The sequence below is a fragment of the Vulpes lagopus genome, chromosome 3 (genome assembly GCF_018345385.1).
Source record: "Vulpes lagopus strain Blue_001 chromosome 3, ASM1834538v1, whole genome shotgun sequence".
NCBI classification, from domain to species: domain Eukaryota; kingdom Metazoa; phylum Chordata; class Mammalia; order Carnivora; family Canidae; genus Vulpes; species Vulpes lagopus.
Window position 1 is genome coordinate 3,282,956 of NC_054826.1, and position 20,483 is coordinate 3,303,438.

Below are 20,483 nucleotides of genomic sequence, written 5' to 3' on the forward strand. Positions count from 1 at the left end.
TTGTGATGTTAAAATGTTAGTAGGTTTATATGTACTTTGTCTCATCTTCATTCCAGGGTGGATAAAATATTGCCATTTTTCACAAACCAATATTATCAAATCCAGTTTGGGGCTGATCCTTTAATCTGTTATGTACCTTTTTGCCTAGTTGTCTATTTGTCACTAATTTTCATGTTGAAAATGGCTGTCAAAAAATCTCTTTATTTATCTTAAAATTTGATGGATTTGTATTATCACACATTTTATCTTTAGATAATAAATCATTTTGAACATTTTGTTTTTTTCTATTAATAATTTTTAGTATAAATAAACCCAAAATATTATGTAATACTGGAAAATGCCTGTTTTTCTTAGTCCACAGTAACTAATCCTATGATCCAATACATAATATATAATCCACAGTAACTAATCCTATGATCCAATACATAATATATAATCTCATTATTTATATTTTTATAAACTTTTAATTTTAGTTTTAGATTCACACAGAAATTATAAAAAGAGTACAGAAAGTTCCCAGACACTACACACCCAGTTTCTTCTATTGTTAACATTTTACATTAGCATGACCGTGTATGGCAATTAATGAATCAATATTTATATGTTTTCATTAACTAAAGTCTGTACTTTATTCATATTTTCTTACCATTAACCCTAATGTTCATTTTCTTGCCCAGGATCCCATTCAGGATACCATAACATGTTTAGTCATGTCTCCTTAGGCCCATCTTGACTATGACAGTTTCTCAGATGTCGCTTGTTATTGATAACTTTATGTTTTCAGGACCGCTAGTTAGTTTGTGGAACAGCCTTCAATCGGGATTTATCTGATGTTCTTTTTGTCATTGGACTGTGGTTATGGGATTTCGGAGGAAGATGGCCACAGAGGAAAATGCACTCTTATCACATCATATCAAAGGTGTATGTTATCAACAGGAATTGCCACTACCACCGTTAACCATTATTGCCTTGCTGAGGTGGTGAGGCTTATCCACCAGAGCTGGATCTTGTTCCCTTTCCGTACTGTATTATTGGGAGGGAAACCACTTTGCATAGGCTACACTTCAAGTGTAGGGAGTTAGGGGCAACCTCCCCTAGGATGATGTGTCTGTAGAAATTGGTTGGGATTTCCTGCACATGAAATTATATATTCCCTATTTGTTTATTCATTCATTTATAGTAATATAGACTTATGGATATTTATTTTATATTTTGGGTTAATCTAATATGATTTTTATAAATTGTCCTGATCAAATTATTCCTTCTGCCATTGGGGACTCTCAGTTGGTACCCCTGTCTCTCTCACATATCTCTGTGCGTGTGTCTATATTTAAACACTGTCATTATAAGATATTTTTGGCTTATCATGTACATTCTAGCACCAGGCTTAGAATCAGCTCTTTCTCTAAGAAATACTCATTCCGTTCATGAAAAATGGTAATACAAACCAAAATTGGGGCATGGGGTATGCTCACTGATACATAATTTATTTTTATTTATTTTTTTAAGATTTTTATTTATTTATTTGAGAGGGAGATATATTTATTTATTTATTTCAGAGCAGAGCAGGGATCCTGACTCAGGGCTTGATCCCAGGACTCTGAGATCATGGCCACCCAGGAGCCCTTATCTTTTTTAAGTTCTTATTATGTTATTTAAAACAACAAAATAAATTATGTGATGATTTTAGCTTAATAGAGTCAGATAGATATAGAAGGAAAGAGCTATTACTATGAATGCATACTAGGTGATGTTGTGTAATGCAAATGATTTTTAATACTTTCTTTTAAGGCTACTTGGATGGGTCAATTGGTTAAACACCTCACTCTTGATTTTGGCTCAGGTCATGATTTCAGAATCATGAGATTGAGCCCCATATCAGGTTCCACACCTAGTGTGCTTAAGATTCCCACTCACACTCTCCCTCTGCCCCTTCCCCTTCCTTCTTCTCTTTCTTTTTCTTTCTCTCTCTTAAAAAATAAATAATAAATAAATAAATAAATAAATAAATAAATAAATAAATACATAAATAAAAAATAAATAAATAGTAACTAATTTATATGAAGTTTTTCTTTGACCTTCCTTTTTATTGTTTGTTTTTTTGTTTGTTTGTTTTAAGGAACAAGACACTTCCAAGCTGAAAAACTGTAAATGCTCTTCCTTATCATCCCCCAATTCACTCTATGGCCACAGAAATTACATTAAAACATACATAGACCACCAAAAAATTGCTAGAACTGCTACATGAATACAGTAAAGTGGTAGGATACAAAATCAATGTATAAATCTCTTTCTTTTCTATACCCCAATAATGAACTAGTAGAAAGAAAAATTAAGGAACCAATCCAACTTATAATTGCACCCAAAATCATAAGATATCTAGGAATAAACCTCACCAAAGAAGCAAAAGACCTGTAATCAGAAAACTATGAAACACTGGTGAAAAAAATGGAATATGACACAAATAAATGTAAAAATTCTCCATGCTCATGATCTAGAAGAACAAATATTGTTAAAATGTCTATACTACCCAAAGTAATCTATTAATGCAATCCCTATAAAAATACCAATCACATTTTTTGCATAACTAGAACAAAGAATCCTATAAAATTGTATGGAACCCCAAAAGACTGAATATCCAGAGCAATCTTGAAAAAGAAAAACAAAGCTGAGGGCATTACAAATCCAGACTTAAGTTATATTACAAAGCTGTTGCAATCAAAACAGCATGGCACTGTAACATAGATACATAGATCAATAAAGTAGAATAGAAAACCCAGAAATAAACTCACAATTATATAGTCAACTAATCTACAAAAATCAGGGAAGAACATCCAATGGGAAAGAGTCTCATCAACAAATGGTTTCAGGAAAACCAGACAGCAACATGCAAAAGGATGAAACTGGAAGAATTTTTACACTATACACAAAAATAAACACAAAGTTAATTAAATATCTAAGTGTGAGACCTGACCCCATAAAAATCCTAGTAGAGAACATAGGCAGTAACCTCTTTGATATCAGCCATAGCAACTCCTTTCTAGCTATGTCTCCTGAGGCAAGGGAAACAAAAGCAAGAATGAACTTTTGGACTTCATCAAAATAAAATGCTTCTGCACAGCAACGGAAGCAATCAACAGAACTAAAGGACAACCTACAGAATGGGAGAAAATATATGCAAATGACAAATCTCTTAAGAGGTTAGTATCTAAAATATATAAAGAACTTATAAAATTCAGCACTGAAACTATTAGTAAGTCAATTAAAAAGGGGCAGAAGACATGAACAGACATTTCTCCAAAGAAGACACCCAGATGCCAACAGACACCTGAGAAGATGCTCAGCATCACTCATCCTCAGGGAATGCAAATCAAACTACCATGAGATATCGCCTCACACCTGTCAGAACGGCTACAATTAACAACACAGGAAACAACAGGTGTTGGTGAGGATGTGGAGAAAGGGGAGGCCTCTTATGCTGTTGGTGGGAATGCAAGCTGGTGCAGCCACTCTGGAAAATAATATGGAGGTTCCTGGAGAAGCTAAGAATAGACCTACCCTACAACCCTACAATCCCGCAATTACACTTTTAGGTATTTACCCAAAGGATACACAAAAAATACTGATTCCAAAGGATACATGCACCTCCACATGCACCCTGATGTTTACAGCAGCCTTATGAGCAACAGCCAAATTATGGAAAGAGCCCAAGTGTCCATCAACCAGGAATATCTGTCATCTATCTATCTATCTATCTATCTATCTATCTATCTATCATCATCTATCTATCATCTATCATCTATCTAGTGGAATATTACTCAACCATCAAAAGGAATGAAATCTTGCCATTTGCAATGACACGGATGGAGTTGAAAGTATTACATTAAGTGAAATACATCAGTCAGAGAAAGATAAATACCATATGATTTCACTCATATGTGGAATTTAGAGGGAAAAAAAGCAAATAAGCATAGGAAGAGAAAAAGAGAGGCAAACTAAGAAACAGACTCTTAACTACAGAGAACAAACTAATAGTTTCCAGAGGGAAGTGAATGGGGGATGGATTAAATAGTGATGGGGGTTAGGGAGTACACTTGTGATGAGCACCAGGTGTTGTATGGAAGTGTTTAATCACTATATTGTACATCTAAAACTAAAATTGCAAAAAAAAATAATAAAAATAAAAATAAAATTGCACTGCGTGTTGATTAACTGGAATTTAAATAAAAGCATTTTTCAAAAAAACATTTTAAAAATTACAAAAATTATAAAACAGAATTTTTCCCCTTTTGTTAGCAAAAGCTATCTGTAATTAGCTCATGTCATTATTAAAAGTTGATTTTAACTTTTATTCAGTTTAAATTTAATCTTTCCTTAGAACCATGTAAAAGCCCTTACAAATTATTTTACATTTTAAGAGGAAAGTGATTCATTTTTCTGTATGAAAAATATCAATGCATTTTTTGGCACTATAGTTTTTTTTTAAGTTTTTAAACCACACTCTATTTCAAAATGAATTTCAGGCACTTCATGGTGCTCTGCAACATTTACTAGTATCAAGATAACTAGTCACGTGAGAATTATATAGAAGAAAATTTTAAAAGAAAAGTCATAAAGGTGAAGTTTAAAATGGGCCCATCAATAAAATAGACACAAACATATTTCAAGTGTTTAATTGTAATCTTCCAAGAATCCAACCTAAAATAGGAAATTTTATTAATTATATAATTAATCATGCCATCTGTGTAAAGCCACTATTCTTGGTACAAAATTCAGTGAGAATTTTGATCTTCGGACTTTGATACTACCTTCAAAAGATTTGTCACAGTTGAGGTTATAGGACTATTTATTTATCGAGCCAGAATATTTATTAATCATCTTTTATATGAGGGACATTGTACTGGAAGCAGATTATCATAAAGAAACAAGATCAATGAAAGTCCTTATTTATAGAATTTGACATCAGTCTAGCAGGTGACACTGAAAGGAAGAAAAGAAATTTAGCTTGAAATTTTAGCAAAGAAATTAAGTAGGTGGTACTTGGGAGGGGTCCATAGATTAGCCTTGAGGAGTCAGGGAAAACATCCCACAGTAAATCATCTGCAGGCTGAACCCCAAAGGAGTCTCTCTAGAGAAAGGGGACTTTGAGGCTTGGAGATCTTTCCTGCATTGGGAATAGCTGGAGGCTGGAGAGGAACCGCATTGTAGAAAACATGGAATTTGGTGCTTGCCATCATCCCTTACGATCCCGAGATATGCTCATGCAAATAAAAGTGTCCTTGGTAGAAGAGAGAACATGCTAGTAATTTAAGCAGAGTGTTGTGTCCTTTTCGACGCACCTGTTGCACGCAGAGCTGTCATTGTTGCAGAAGCAGTCGGCGTGCAGAACAGCTAAGGATTTGAGGCCTAACACGATCAGGAAAACCGCCCTTGGAAAGAAGGTACAAGAATGGAATCCTCGAGCTTGAATGTGGGAGTGGAGTTGTGGTAAACATGGTAACCGGGACCCATGCCCCAGTCAAGTGAGTCTGTGTCTCCTTCCTAAGGTGGTAAGTGAACATTTTCAAATTAAACTGAACTAGGGAAGGAGCACCCCTTTTTCCTCATTTTCCTGTGCATTTCTTGCCTGCAAAGGAGTATGGAGTTGTCGGGTTTCCTTCCAGAACCACTGGCCTGTATCGTGGGTTTGGAAAGTCTACGCTGATCCAAATATCAGTGTCTACTTGACTCTTTCCACGACTAGTCAGCTCTACAGAGGCTCCCAATGGACAGCACGTAACATTCAGTAGAGACAACATGACCGGAACCTCGCTTAACCCCGATAAACCAGAGGGTACAACTCATGGGTGTGTGTGCACTTCAGTGTGATTGCGTAGAAATATATCGTGATGGATTAAAATATGTATATTGGGGGTTCATGATATAAAGGTGTAAAGAGTGGCTGTCACATTTATGACCTCTGATTTTTCTCTTGAAGTAGGAATAAATGTCTTGTTCTGTAAGGAGAAGTGGGAAGAGAAGCAAATACAGCTTCTCCCTTCAAGAAGAAAAAAAGATTCATTCTCCCTAGCACTGAGGAAAAGAATAGTTTACTATTTTGGGGGATTTACTAATAATGCATACTATTTCTTCATTTCCATCAAAGTCTTATATATTTAACCTGCTTTTTTGTAACATAATTTTTTTAAAAAATTATGGCTGCATTGGGTAATACATTAAGCAGTTAAAAAGATAGAAACCACCTTTCCCTGGGCGACGCTCTTCATTAGGTCTTGACAGGTCGTTCGGAAATGGTGTGCGTGTGTCTGTGCGTACACATGCTCCATGCACATAAGCATACGATAGTTAATATACTTACAAAAGCATACAAAAGGTAAAATTTTAAAAGAATCTTTTTTTTTTTTTTTACTCACTGTCCCTCAACTTTATTCTTTGACTATACTTGTTCTCCTATCCCCACCTGAAAACTCCAGCAAGCTTCATGACTTCTTGAATTATTAATAGGAAAGAAAATGTTAAATGGTAATTTTAGGTAATAAACACAGTAACCAAAAGCGACCAGGCCCAGGTCATCAATTCAGAGCTGTGAATTTTTGAATTTGCCCTAATACAGCCTCTCACCCCTTTCCATGGCTTGACACTGTTATCCTTAACGGTCAGTACAAATTAAAAATAAGAAGCTTAATCAGCCCTGTCGAAAGTAAGGGAAAAGACTCCTCTTCTCCCTTTTTGGGGAGCAATTTTCTTTCTTATTCTTTTAAGATTTTATTTATTTATTTGACAGAGAGAGAGAGAGAGAGAGAGAGAGCTATTATGAGCACAAGCAGAGGGAGCTGCAGACAGAGGGAGACGGAGGGGCAGGCTCCCCTTTGGAGCAGGGAGCCCGACATGGGGCTCGATCCCAGGACCCTGGGATCCTGACCTGAGCCCAAGGCAGACATTTCACTGACTTGAGTGACTCAGGCGCTCCTGGGAGCGCTTTTTCTTAGGAAACTTGTAAGACTGTTCTTTGTCTTTTTGAATTGTATGTAAGTCTTTATGTATTTTGTTTTATTTTTTTCCCCAGTTTTTATTTAAATTCTAATTCGTTAACATACAGTGTACCGTTAGCTTCAGGTGAAGAATTTAGTGATTCAACACTACATACCTCATGCAATGCTCACCACGAGTGCCCTTCTTAAGACCCATCACCCATTTAACACATCCTCCCACCAACCTCCTGTCCAGCAACCCTCCCTCGTTTGTTCTCTATAGGTGACTCTGCTGGTTTGCCTCTCTTTTTTTTTCCCCTAAGTTCATCTGTTTTGTTTCTTAAAATCCACATACGAATGGAATCATATGGTATTTGCCTTTCTCTGACTGAAATATTTCACTTAGGGTAACCTCTCTAGCTCCATCCATGTCACTGCAAGATTTCATTCTTTTGTATGGTCGAATAATACTCTTTATCCATTCCTCGGTCAAAGGACACTTGGGCTCTTTTCAAAATTTGGCTATTGCTCACAAGGCTGCCTTAAACATCAGGGTGCATGTGGAGGAGCATGTATCCTTTGGAATCAGTATTTTTTGTGTATCCTTTGGGTAAATACTTAAAAGTGTAATTGCGGGATTGTAGGGTTGTAGGGTAGGTCTATTCTTAGCTTTTCCAGGAACCTCCATATTATTTTCCAGAGTGGCTGCACCAGCTTGCATTCCCACCAACAGCATAAGAGGCCTCCCCTTTCTCCACATCCTCACCAACACCTGTTGTTTCCTGTGTTGTTAATTGTAGCCGTTCTGACAGGTGTGAGGTGATATCTCATGGTAGTTTGATTTGCATTCCCTGAGGATGAGTGATGCTGAGCATCTTCTCAGGTGTCTGTTGGCATCTGGATGTCTTCTTTGGAGAAATGTCTGTTCATGTCTTCTGCCCTTTTTTAATTGACTTATTAACAGTTTCAGTGCTGAATTTCATAAGTTCTTTATATATTTTAGATACTAACCTCTTAAGAGATATGTCATTTGCAAATATTTTCTCCCATTCTGTAGGTTGTCCTTTAGTTCTGTTGATTGCTTCCTTTGCTGTGCAGAAGCATTTTATTTTGACAAAGTCCAATGGCTCATTCTTGCTTTTGTTTCCCTTGCCTCAGGAGTCATAGCTAGTAAAAGGCTGTTATAGCCAATGTCAAAGAGGTTACTGCCCATTGTCTCCTATAGGTTTTTGATGGTTTCCTGTCTCACAATGCTGGACTTCAAGTTAAATTACAAAGTTGTAGTGATCAAGATAGTATAGCACTGGTACAAAAACAGACACATAGATCAATGGAACAGAATGGAAAACTCAGAAATGAACTCACAACTGTATGGGTAATTAATCTTTGCCAAACAGATAAAAATATCCAATGGGGAAAAGACAGCCTCTTCAACAAATGGTGTTGGGAAAACTAGACAGCTAGCTACATTCAAAAGAATGAAATTGGACCACTTTCTGACACCATACAAAAAAAAAAATACATTCAAAATGGATTAAAGACCTGAATTTGAGACAGGAAACCATCAAAATCCTAGAGAAGAACATAGGCAGTAACCTTTTTGACATCAGCTATACCAACTGCTTACTAGATACATCTCCTGAGGCAAGGGAAACAAAGACAGAAATGAACTACTGAAACAGTATGTAAATCTTTTTTTTTTAAATTTATTTAACTTCGAGTTATTTTTCGCATCCCATTCTGTTCTGAAAATTAGTCAGACCCAGGGAAACAAAACCTCTGTCATCAAAAACAATTTGTGAATGAGAGAAAAGAGAAATGACATGCCCTAGGTCATATATCTAGCATGGAGCAGATCAAGGATTATCACCCACATCTCCTAACCTTGAGTCCGCTCTACGGCAAAGCAACAGTTGGAGCCAAGGGGAACCACTGGGGCATCGGGTAAGGGATTCTTCTTCAAGATTTAAGCTATCAGAAAGACAAGGGAAACAAAAGCAAAAATGAACTATTGGGACTTCATCAAGATGAAAAGCTTCTGCACAGCCAAGGAAAAAGTCAACAAAACTAAAATGCAACCTACAGAATGGAAGAAAAAATTTGCAAATGTCTTATCAGATAAAGGGCTAGTATCCAAAATCTATAAAGAACTTATCAAACTCAACACCCAAAGAACAAATAATCCAATCAAGAAATGGGCAGGAGACACGCACAGACATTTCTCCAAAGAAAAAAGATAAATGGCTCCAGATTGCAAACACGTTTCCTGTCCCAAGAATACGAAAAGTTTGTGTTTCCTTTGTATAATGCCAACTAGCTAACAGGCGATCACTCCAATTAATGTGCAAATTTACAATGATTTATGTGTGACAAACGGTCTGTCAAGTCCTTATAACACATATGTAATGTGTTACATCTGTTTGGCTGTATAAATGCATATGATTTTATTTGGTCTTTGCAATCTTTTGGCAAATTGCCTGTGATATGCATTATATCCCAGTCTAAACATTTATTCAATAATAAACCCATGTCATTTCTCTTCTATTTTTGTGAAGAGGTTTTCTGGGTTTAAGAGATTTTGTCCCTCTGCCTGTGTCTCTGCCTCTCTTTGTCTCTCTGTCTCTCATGAATAAATAAATAGGATCTTTAAAAAAAATAAGAGGAGATGTTGTTCTAATTTATATTTCCCCAACACGATACACTGGCCCCTTGCACTAGGGAGAGGTGAGTAAATACACTCTCTATACCTTCATGTTTCTCCTCCTCATTTAGCTTTTAACTTCAAGGCAAGGGCCAGGAACAACGATACACTGAAATAAAAAGCTATTACCTAGTAGGTCAGATAGTAAGACGGCCTTAGGCTCTCTGATTTTGGCCAACAGTCTGCACTGGCTTTTTCTTTCAACTGGAAACTTTCAGTTATATCTGTCATGGGCTGTGCCTGTGGCTATCCCTGTATTCTTCTTTGGGCATTATATTCACTTATATTTAGCTCCTACAAATTTGCTCATGGAGTTCTAGAAACAGGAATTTAACAGTAAGCAGAACTGACAAAAATCTTGCCTTGATCAATCTAATATTTGAATTGTATATGCTAATATGGGCTTTTAAAAGATAAACTGAGACATATTAAAATTTTAAGAGCTTATTTGAGCAAAAATCAATTCGACTAGGGTAATACCAAGATCCCAGTGGTTAGACTAGCTTCACTGACAGGATGTGGGAAAGACAGGGAGAAAAGACAAAAGGAAAGTGAGGAAATGATTGATTGGCTATAGCTCAAACTCTAGTTGGCTGTTGGTGATTGGTTGTTGTAAGGTTTTGTGACCTTGAGGCACTGACAGGCTTTGATTTTGGTTTGCTTATGTAGACAGCTTCACCATTAGGACTACCTCAGTGTAATGGCTTCCTTGTTTATTACTTTAACAGGGCTAAGAAAAAGAAACACACAAATGAAAAGAATAACATTAATATATGTTAATGGGGAGCATATGACAACTCCAGGTCATGTGGGTAGATCTCCACTTCGGTCTGAGGAGGGTGGTACTCTACTTCTTACATTCTATGAGATTTCTTTTAATCATTCATTTTTATTTAAAGCAATTTAAGGAAACCAAAATAAATAAATAAATAAAGCAATTTAAGTTGCATTCTAGTCTTACAAACATTCAATCACTATAACCAAACCATATTGGTCCTATTAAGAATATTAAAGTGCAATGGAAGGACAAGGGAGAAAGAAACCAGATGTTTCCGTGTGTTGAGATTCATGTTGCTCTAAGGAAATTTGCTTAATTAGGAAAGGAAGTTAATAGATGAGCATTCAGTGTTTTACATGTAGTATGAAATAATCAACATTCTGGAGGTCTCAAAAGATTGTAAAGCAGGTACCGTGCAATGAAAATAACCGAGAAACAGAGCCGAGGAGACATATGTGCACTGTTAGAGACTGTATGTTGAAATGTGGAGTTTCTGATTTGAGCTGTCCTGCAATGACAATCCTGTCTTTGCATAAGGGAGCAGTCACTATGGGACTATGACTGAGACAGGGGAGAATGAGGAGGCTTGGGGCGGTGCATGAGTTTGGGACGGCTTCCATAACAGAGTACCACAGACTGGGTGGCTTAAGCAACACACAAGTATCTTCTCACAGCTTTGGAGGCTAGACACAGGAGATGGAGTTGGTAGAGATGTGTCACAGGCCCTGTTCTTTGGCTTGTAGATGTCTGTCTTTTGTCTACATCTTCAAGCAATATGCTCCTGAGGGTTGGACTCTGGCCCTCAGCTCCATTCACGTTGAGGCCCTAAACTCCAGTATGACTGTAATTAGAGATGGGAACTTTATGGATATAATTTTAAGATTAAATGAGGTCACAAGGGGGGAGGATGAGGAGAAGAGGAAAGGACAAGAGTAGAGTTGGGCAAGAAGGCAACAGACCGTCAGCCAGAAAGAGACAAATCTGCCAGAGACTTAATCTGATTTCCCACCCTTCAGAACTGTGATAGGACACATTTCTATTGTTCAAGCCATTGGTCTGTGGCATTTTGTCATGGCAGCCTGAGCAAACTACTACATGGGATTCTCCCTGTGCATGTATGTGTCTAAATTCCCTCTTCTTATAAGGATACCAGTGATATCGGAATTGGGCCTAGCCCAGTGATCTCATTTTAACTTAATTATCTCTTTCAAGGCCCTAGTGCCAAATACTATCACATTTTGAGGTCCTAAGGATTAAGATTTCAGCATGTGAATTTTGGAGAATACTATTCAACCCACAAGAGTTAGGACAATAAGTTGTAATTCGCAACTATTTTTTTTTCTCTATGTTATGCCAGGTTTTCCAGTAAATAAAGTATATTCCCAATTGAGTTGAAGCACAAGACTCGACCAGTCACTGGAATGTAAACCAATGAAATATACTACGTGCTCTCTGCTGTTACCTTGAAAGTCTGGCTTCTGCTATGTATAGAACAGGTCCGAAGGGAGGATTTCTCCTTCAGCACATATTCTGGAATGAGGAGGCTGGTGAAGTCACACATGACCAGCAGAGGCCAGTTGAGGAACGTCTCATCTGAAGCCATCAGTTAATGTAAACAATAAAAACATCTCTGTGCAAGTGCTAAAATATTAGTGTTGCTTATTTCTAAAGCAAGAACAGACAAAAAAAAAAAGTGTACAAACAACAGCAAATACCTACAATATATGACATAAGCTTTTGTTCTAGATAGCAATTCATAAGGAAAATGCTATTGAAGTTTGCAACCACCTTACAACCGCATAAGAAAAACACTGGGTATGGCTATCACCTATAATAACTTCCAAGACAGAAAAAAATGTCAAATGAATGTATTATTTTCAGAAATTAAGTTTTATCCAAGAGAGAATATCAGTAGCATGAATTATTTACTATTAGCTGCATTGGATAAACACTGCAAAAGTTAGGTTGGAAAAGTTCGATTTTCTTTTTAGGAAAAGAAAATCTGCTCACAATCAGAATTAAAAATTATGAGAAAATTTAGAATACCAGGACCAGGACTATAAGGATTTGAAGAAACAGCTCCTTCTCAATTCTAGCCAGTGAAAGGATTGTTAAAAATATTTTTAAAAATAAATATAGGAGCTCCTGGGTGGCTCAGTGGTTGAGTTCCTGCCTTGGCTCATGTCCTGATCCCAGAGTCCCAGGCTCAAACTCCACACTGGGCTCCCTGCAAGGAGCCTGCCTCTCCCTCTGCCTATGTCTCTGCCTCTCTCTGTGTGTCTCTCATGAATGAATAAACAAAATCTTTAACAAATCAAAATAAATAAAAATAAATATAAAGTCAAGGATGCTGTGGCCATCATACCTTTTGTTAAAATATATAGTTAGAACAATATTTCACTTAGAAATTCTGTTCAGTTAAACAAAATGTCTCCAGGAAGCACAGCAAAGATATTATCCCATGGAATCCTGAGAAACTCAAAGTATCCTTAATCAGATACTAGAGGCATTTATCTATAAACATCTGGAGCTGACTGGAATCAATTAGTAAGATATTAAAAAAAAAATGAATGTGTTGTATTGCGTTAAGTTCCTACCAGTTTTAGATTAAGGAACATTGTGACTATTCAAAATGAAAATATGCCCTTTGAGTTCCAAAATTCCTAAGTACAAGAAGCATGCTTAGAATACTGCTTAATCCCCTAAAAGTTAATAGTCTTCTCTTCAAAAGTATCCAAGGAGTCTTATTAAAAAGGAATAACTTTCCTTTTTAGGAAGCAGAGCCATAGAGAACAATGCCCCCAGGGAGTTTCTCCGAGGGTAAAAAAAATGTCATCAAGGGATATTCCATATTTCTTTTCTTTTCTTTTTAAGATTTTATTTATTTATTTGTGAGAGACACAGGGAGAGAGGAAAAGACAGGCTGCCCACAGGGAGCCCGATGTGGGACCAGATTCCCAAACTGGGATCACACCCTAAGCCAGTCAGGTGCTCAACCACCCAGAGTCGCCCAGGTTCCCGGGATATTCCATATTTCAAGGAGAGGGGGACTTCACCACTTTTGCCCGGCCTTCAAAACTGCTATTGACCAGTGAGCTGTATGTGTCTACTCTTTCCTCTTTTCCAGCTGTGATAATTTATTGTCATTGTCTTATTATTGTTCCAGCATTCTGTGGCGGGTATGTGTCTGTGTGACAAAAAGAACCATTATCTTACCTTTAAGTTCACAGATGACAGATCAAGTGAAACTGCATCACGACCTGATGCAGATCATCAGCTCCAAACTTTAAGTCTGATTACGGTAATTGAATAAGGCACTTGGAATCTCTCAGAGAGATTGGGTTTAATTTCACTAAGAAAAAGCAGATGTTTTTGGCCAAGGTCATAGAATTATGGTAGAAGGTACTAACTGTTCAGTTGTTTATTCTCTTCCAACTCAGGCCATGTTTCCTTGGAGATTGATTTGTACTTAACCATACAATGTTTTTGACCATTGGTATGCAAGCAGATGTAACTTTCTCCACATATGTGCAGAAGCATTCAATGAACCTACATGATTTGGTGCTGTTTGATTTTGTTCCTAGACCATGGGAACAGCACATCTCAGCTGTGGGCAGCCCTTCGGCCTACCTTAAAGTGTAAGAACCCCTTAGAGATGAGAAGATTGCAGAAATGCCAGAGCTCATCTGCAGTCTCAAACAAACAAACCAAAAAAAAACAAAGAAATTGTGTTTTTGTAACTGTGATTTGGAGACTGTTAACTCAATAAGAAATGAATAAAATGATAAATCATCCAAATAATCACTGAAGCACAACTGCAAGACAGTGTGTGTCGTTGAGGTAGAGAGAAACTTTTCAAAGCCCAAGGATATAAATAGTAGTGACCAAGAGATCACATAATCCTGCCAAAGAAGAGTACTTGAATTTTGTTTTATAATCAGATGCTACAAACAAAAGGAGAGAGAGACTTGCATTTTGAAAGAGACTAAAAGAATGCCGTTAAAACTCACTGTGACTTATGTTGAGGCAAATTTCATTTTTCTTTTTGTTTTGTTTTTTTTTAAAGATTTTATTTATTTATTTATTTATTTATTTATTTATTTATTTATTTATGAAATACAGAGAGAGAAAGAGTGAGAGACACAGGCAGAGACTGATGTAGGACTCGATCCCAGGACCCCAGGATCACACTCTGAGCCAAAGGCAGATGCTCAACCACTGAGCCACCCAAATTTCCTTTTTCAAGTTTATTAGTTATCATAACCGAGGCCATGTCTTGGGACATTTCAGCCATCAGTCATTCTGGGGTGACAATGATTGCCCATAAATACATTTTAAAGTAGAAAAGGTGAACAGTGAATAAGTTTTTACAAATAGAAAAAATGGCTGGGTAGGAAACCAACAGTGGAAGGAATGTTAACAGGACCATATAATTTGTTTGTATGGAAATAAAAGTAAATTCAGGTCACTCGATTAAACAGATCATCCCTTTGGAGGAAAGGCTCTCTTAAGAGGCTAAAATCTACAAGACCAAAAAAACATGGTGCGCTCAGCATCCAAACTGAATGCAACTGACAAGCTTATAGGTCTTAAAATGGAACTTTCCTCAGATAACTGACAATTAGAACCAGCTGAAGCCAAAAGATGACCTCATAGGTGGTAAAGTATGTCACAGTTCCTGACAGAGATGGTGCCAATGTGTCTTCAGCTAAAACTGAAAAGATCTGGCCTTGAATGGATCTAGGTATCTGTCCGTGATTATGTAGCCATAAACGTCAGTGACGTGATAGGAACAAAGCCAGTTTGCCATAGAATAGATAGTACAAGAGTGAGGCCAGGGCATTTAAAGAAATGTGGCTCCATACAGGTTCCAGTGGTATGCAAAAAAAATTTTGATAGTCAATTATATTTCTTTGAACTTCATTTGTTTAACAATTACTCCAATGAAGCAAAGACCTACTTAGAAATAACCTTATTACCTATTAAAATACAACAAATTCATTTATAGGAAGATTTAGGTAAAATTTAAAGCTTTTAAACTTCTATATCTTTCAAATTAGTCACTAGTTTTTATTTGTAGGGGTTACATTTTAATATTCACAAGGATAGTTCCATGAAAAATATTAAATCTTGAATATTTTAGAATAAAGCTGTCTAGGCAGATGACTTACTGTTATCTTTTGAAGTTAATATTAATTTGTCAACATTTTTGTTAAAATATAAAACAATTTTACTACTCAGTATACTAAACCCCTTTAAACTTTGAAAGATATATATATATATACACACACTTAAACAGCTTTATTGAGAAGTAATTTGCATAATATAATTCACCTGTTTTAAGTACACAATTCAATGCTTTTTAGTATATTTAGAGTTGTGCAGTCATAAACACAGTCTAATTTAGAGCATTTTTCTTCACACCAAAAATAAATTTCATACCTGTTATCATTCATTCCCTTCTCCTCCCCACTAATCTCCAATCCCTGGCAACTATGGCTTTACATTTTGTCTTTATAGATTTATTAATTTTTAATAAACAAAATCTGGAAAATTTATATGAATAGAATTTTATGTGGTCTTTTGTAGCTGGATCCCTTCACTTATCACAATTTTGTAGTATGTATCGATAATCCATTTTATTTTATTGCAAGTAATATTCTATTGTACGTATACATCACACTCTATACATACATTGTTGAGGAACATTTGGGTTGTTTTTATTTTTTGAAAATGATGAATAATACTGCCATGGACCTTTACGTACAACTTTAATGCTGACGGTATTTTTATCTCTCTTGAGAGAAGTGGAATGGTGATTCATATGGTAACTATATATTTAACATAGAAATATATCTTTATAAGTGAATTTTCTTTCCATAAAAACTACAGAAAAACAAAACCACTTTCCATAAAAATGCGTAAAATATTTTTTCCAAGAAACTTTGTAGAACATTTTCAATCATCCATAGCAATCATGACCTATTTTGGAAATTTAAAAAAAAAAAGAGAGAATCAACTCAGAAACTCTACGTTTCAAATCTAAGATGGTGGTTTCCGCCAAACACCCTTTTTTTTTTTTGTCAAAATAGCATTTGTACTTGCTGCAGGTTCTCTAAAAACCTAAATGACAAAAATGATCACAAAAGGTAGTAATTTTGTAATTTTTTGGCTGAGTGGCCCTGAGTCTATTGGCATCCAACAGTGAGGAAAATTATTTATAAACAGCCGCATCATATGCCAGACCAAAGTTCTGTGTTGCCTCCGACTTTAAAAGTATTGCAGAAGTGTTAGCCTGGCATAGATTTTACATTGTTAATCAATTGTTACCAAACTCAACTTAGAAGTTAACTTTTTTCCTAATAAAATCAATTTATTCATTCATTCATTCATTCATTCATTCATTCACTTATTTAGAAAATAAATACTTCAACTAGGTTTAAACATCTTACAATTATAACGTAGTTCACTACAGAATTCTTAAATATTTTTCTTTTAGAGAAAAAATGAAGGCTTCTACTTTAGTGAATACCAATTCTTCCAACTTGCTTTTTCTTTCTTTTCTCTCTGTTGGAATCTGGCAATTCTACTCGAATGTCATTGAGATTGCGCAATTAGCCTTCTTTTATTGCAGAGCAGATGTTCTAAGTATCGGGTTCATTCGACATGGGTTGGGATTGAGATATCACAGCTGTTATAATTTAATTCTGGTTAGGTCAAAAGGCCTCATTATTATCAGTTCAAAATATTCATACACTATAATAAAATTTACAGATATTTCCAGCTAAATTGAATTTCATTTAATCATGGTACATTGTAAACTCTGCAATCTCCCATTGTCATATATGGTAGCATGGGTTATGGTTTGACAAGTCAATATTCATTTCCATGATTACAATCTGAGGGGTTTTATTTGTATACATAACAATCATTACTGTCTTATTTTTATTACAATACTGAGAGGAGCCTGATTGAAAACAGCAGGAAAGTTATCTTTCTGCATTACTGTCTTATTTCCAGACAATAGACACTCTGAGAGCCTTTCTACAAAACCAAATTCTCTAAATATTTTCCTGTTAATGGAGGGGGGGGGGATGACGTTTCTTAAAAACTATCGTGTTTGCCTATCACTCTTCAACCTTCTAAATCAGAAAAGTCAATAATTAATTTCGAACAATACCAGATTCAATGCAAAAAGACTGTATGAGGAGCTTCCGCAAATGCTTAATTTCCGTCTCAAAGCAAAAATAATAGCAACCGTTTTGAAACAGAGCTTTCCTAACCTAAATAAGTTAGTGCAATGCAATTTAGTGATTAAGATTGTTAAAATAATTACATCGACTTTGCAATTTTCTGTTTATTTCAGTCTTAACCACTGAATCAGATCCAATCTATATCAGTGCGATCAATGTGTGACAAGTAGCTAACACTATAGCTAAGGAATAACGTGGCATCTTTTACGAAAGAGTTACTTTTACCATTCTTCTACGCTTTTAGCTGTGCAGTCCTAGATTAGGGTACTAACTGTTCATGTCACACAAATACAAAATTTGAAGACATAATGACTTTCCCCTCTAGGGGAAGGTAGAAAATACAACTGGGTCAAATATACGGTCAGCCCATTTGAGTGCAGCATTTGATGTTGTTTATTGGACGGTAGTCATCAGGGGCCCTTCGCAAGAAAGCACCGTTGACTTCTATGAAGGAGACGAACTGGTAAAAACGAGGTAAGCTCTCCAAGGATGAGGGGGGAGGCTGTAACAGAATTGCTTGGAAGACATTCTAAAGTACCTCCCCTCTTGTCTACCTTTCTTTCCCTCTGTGATGGTTCTGTCTGGTACATTGGACCACTGGGTGTTAATGGTTTAGATATTGATCAGCTTATATACACCTTACGTTCATTTTCTTTCCTAATATGACTGTGATAAGCTTTGGGAGATTCTTTCCTTCAGTCTGTGAAAGCAAGATTCCCACGTCCCACCTCACTGAGGGCAGGGTGGGGGCACTGGTAGGGTGATTGGTACGTCAATGCAAAACAATTCTATATAGTCCCTTGAACAGCCAGGGGTGGACATACTTAGTCTGAGTCACGACTGGTTACTTACATCGACCAACTTGCCCTGGGATCTCCCACCCACCACCACCACCACCACCACCACCACCACCACCACCACCAGCACCACCGTGGCTGCGCACATATGCACACATTCATGTCTTCAGAGAATCACTCTTTCAGTATCTGGCGACACCCAGAATCTTACAGCTTTCATTAATAACATTAATTTCTTTCATTGACTTTAAAGATTTTAATATGTTCAGCCTTTAACAACCTCCAGTTCCCAGAATTCACACATTATTGATGCTGACAGTTAAATGTTATTGGAAATATTACATTTATGGCCTCTCATCCCCACCACACACCCTTCCTTCCTTCCTTCCTTCCTTCCTTCCTTCCTTCCTTCCTTCCTTCCTTCCTTCCTTCCTTCCTCCCTTATTTTCCTCCTTTCTTCCCTCCTTTCATTCTGCTCTCTATTTCTATCCTTACCACCCCATTGTTCAGTCCTGGTGTTGGAGATCCGCCAGGTAATTTCTTCTCAGATACCACAAAGGGTCCAGGCAAATATGAAAGCAATCGTTGCTTTTATACTTACATTTTGTAACATTCTCAAGTTTTAAAGTATTAAGACAAGTACCAAATCCCTTCCTAATGCATCTTGCCTACCTCTTACTCAAGAATATAGAATCTTCCTGGGACATTATCATTAAAATAAAATAATAACAATAATAAATATAATTCTCCCTCTTGATTCTGAATTGCTTTCCGTCTTCCACCTCATTTCTCTGATTGCCTTCCTGGGGATACTTCTTGAGAGAATTGCCACCCACAGTGTCTCCACTTCTGAATCTGCCTTTTACTAATCTGTCCACAACTGGCTGGAGGCAGCTTCTACCCTCTATATTTTTTCAGTACTTACCGCTAAATCTGTCGGCAGCAATGCCTCTCACCTGATCTTATTAAATGTTACGACAGCAGCTAATGTATTCACTCTGTCTTCTTGCAGTAACCTCTGCTGGGTTCCCTGGCAGGATGTTCCTCAGTTTGCTATTAGACGTCAGGTTCATCTTACTTGGCCAGACCCTTTACCTCATTGCGGGTATATATAATCCCATATTCCCTCCCACATCTCGGTGTATCTCAGACCTTTGTTTTCTTACCTCTTTACACCATCTCTTTAGGCAAAATAAGCACATATTGCTTTATTCAACATGATATGCTGTTTTTCAAAGTTCGCCTCTTTGCTTTAGACTTTACCTTTGAGCTTCAGTCTCATTCATCTAACTTCCTACTTGTTGTCTCCATGTGGATGTCTCTTAAATTACTCCTACATGTCAACATGTCCTTCCTTATTTTACACTTTCTTTTGCCTCCCCTCTGCCCCGCCCCCCACTCTTTATTTACTATGACCATACTCATTGGTTTTCTGTGTACAATCCCAGCGCAATGCCTAAGAAGCCATTCCCTCAGAAATGGTTGAGTTTCAATAAATTCTATAGTAAACATGTTTTTGCAAAGCAAACTATTCTAATTTCCAAATCTCAAGATAAATGTGACTTCATCTTAAATGCTGCCTGACAATCCTTATTTTATTTTATTTTATTTTATTTTATTTTATTTTATTTTATTTTAATTTTATTCATGGGAGACTCCGAGAGAGAAGTAGAGGCACAGACAGAGGGAGAAGCAGGCTCTCTGCAGGGACCCCGATGCAGGACTCAATCCTGGGACTTTAGCAGCCAAAGCAGATGCTTAACCGCTGAGCAACCCAGGTGTCCCATCTGACAATCTTTATAAAGCATTCCCCAATTTACAGAGTTTTATCTCTTACCTTATTTCTTTTAAGCAGATATTTTAATTATCATGTATTTCATTTAGTTTATCTTATCAGAAGGGCTAGAATTATTTTCTATACTCCTAGGAAAACAGCAACTTTTACAAACTACAATTTATTGTTTTTGTATCACTCATAATTTT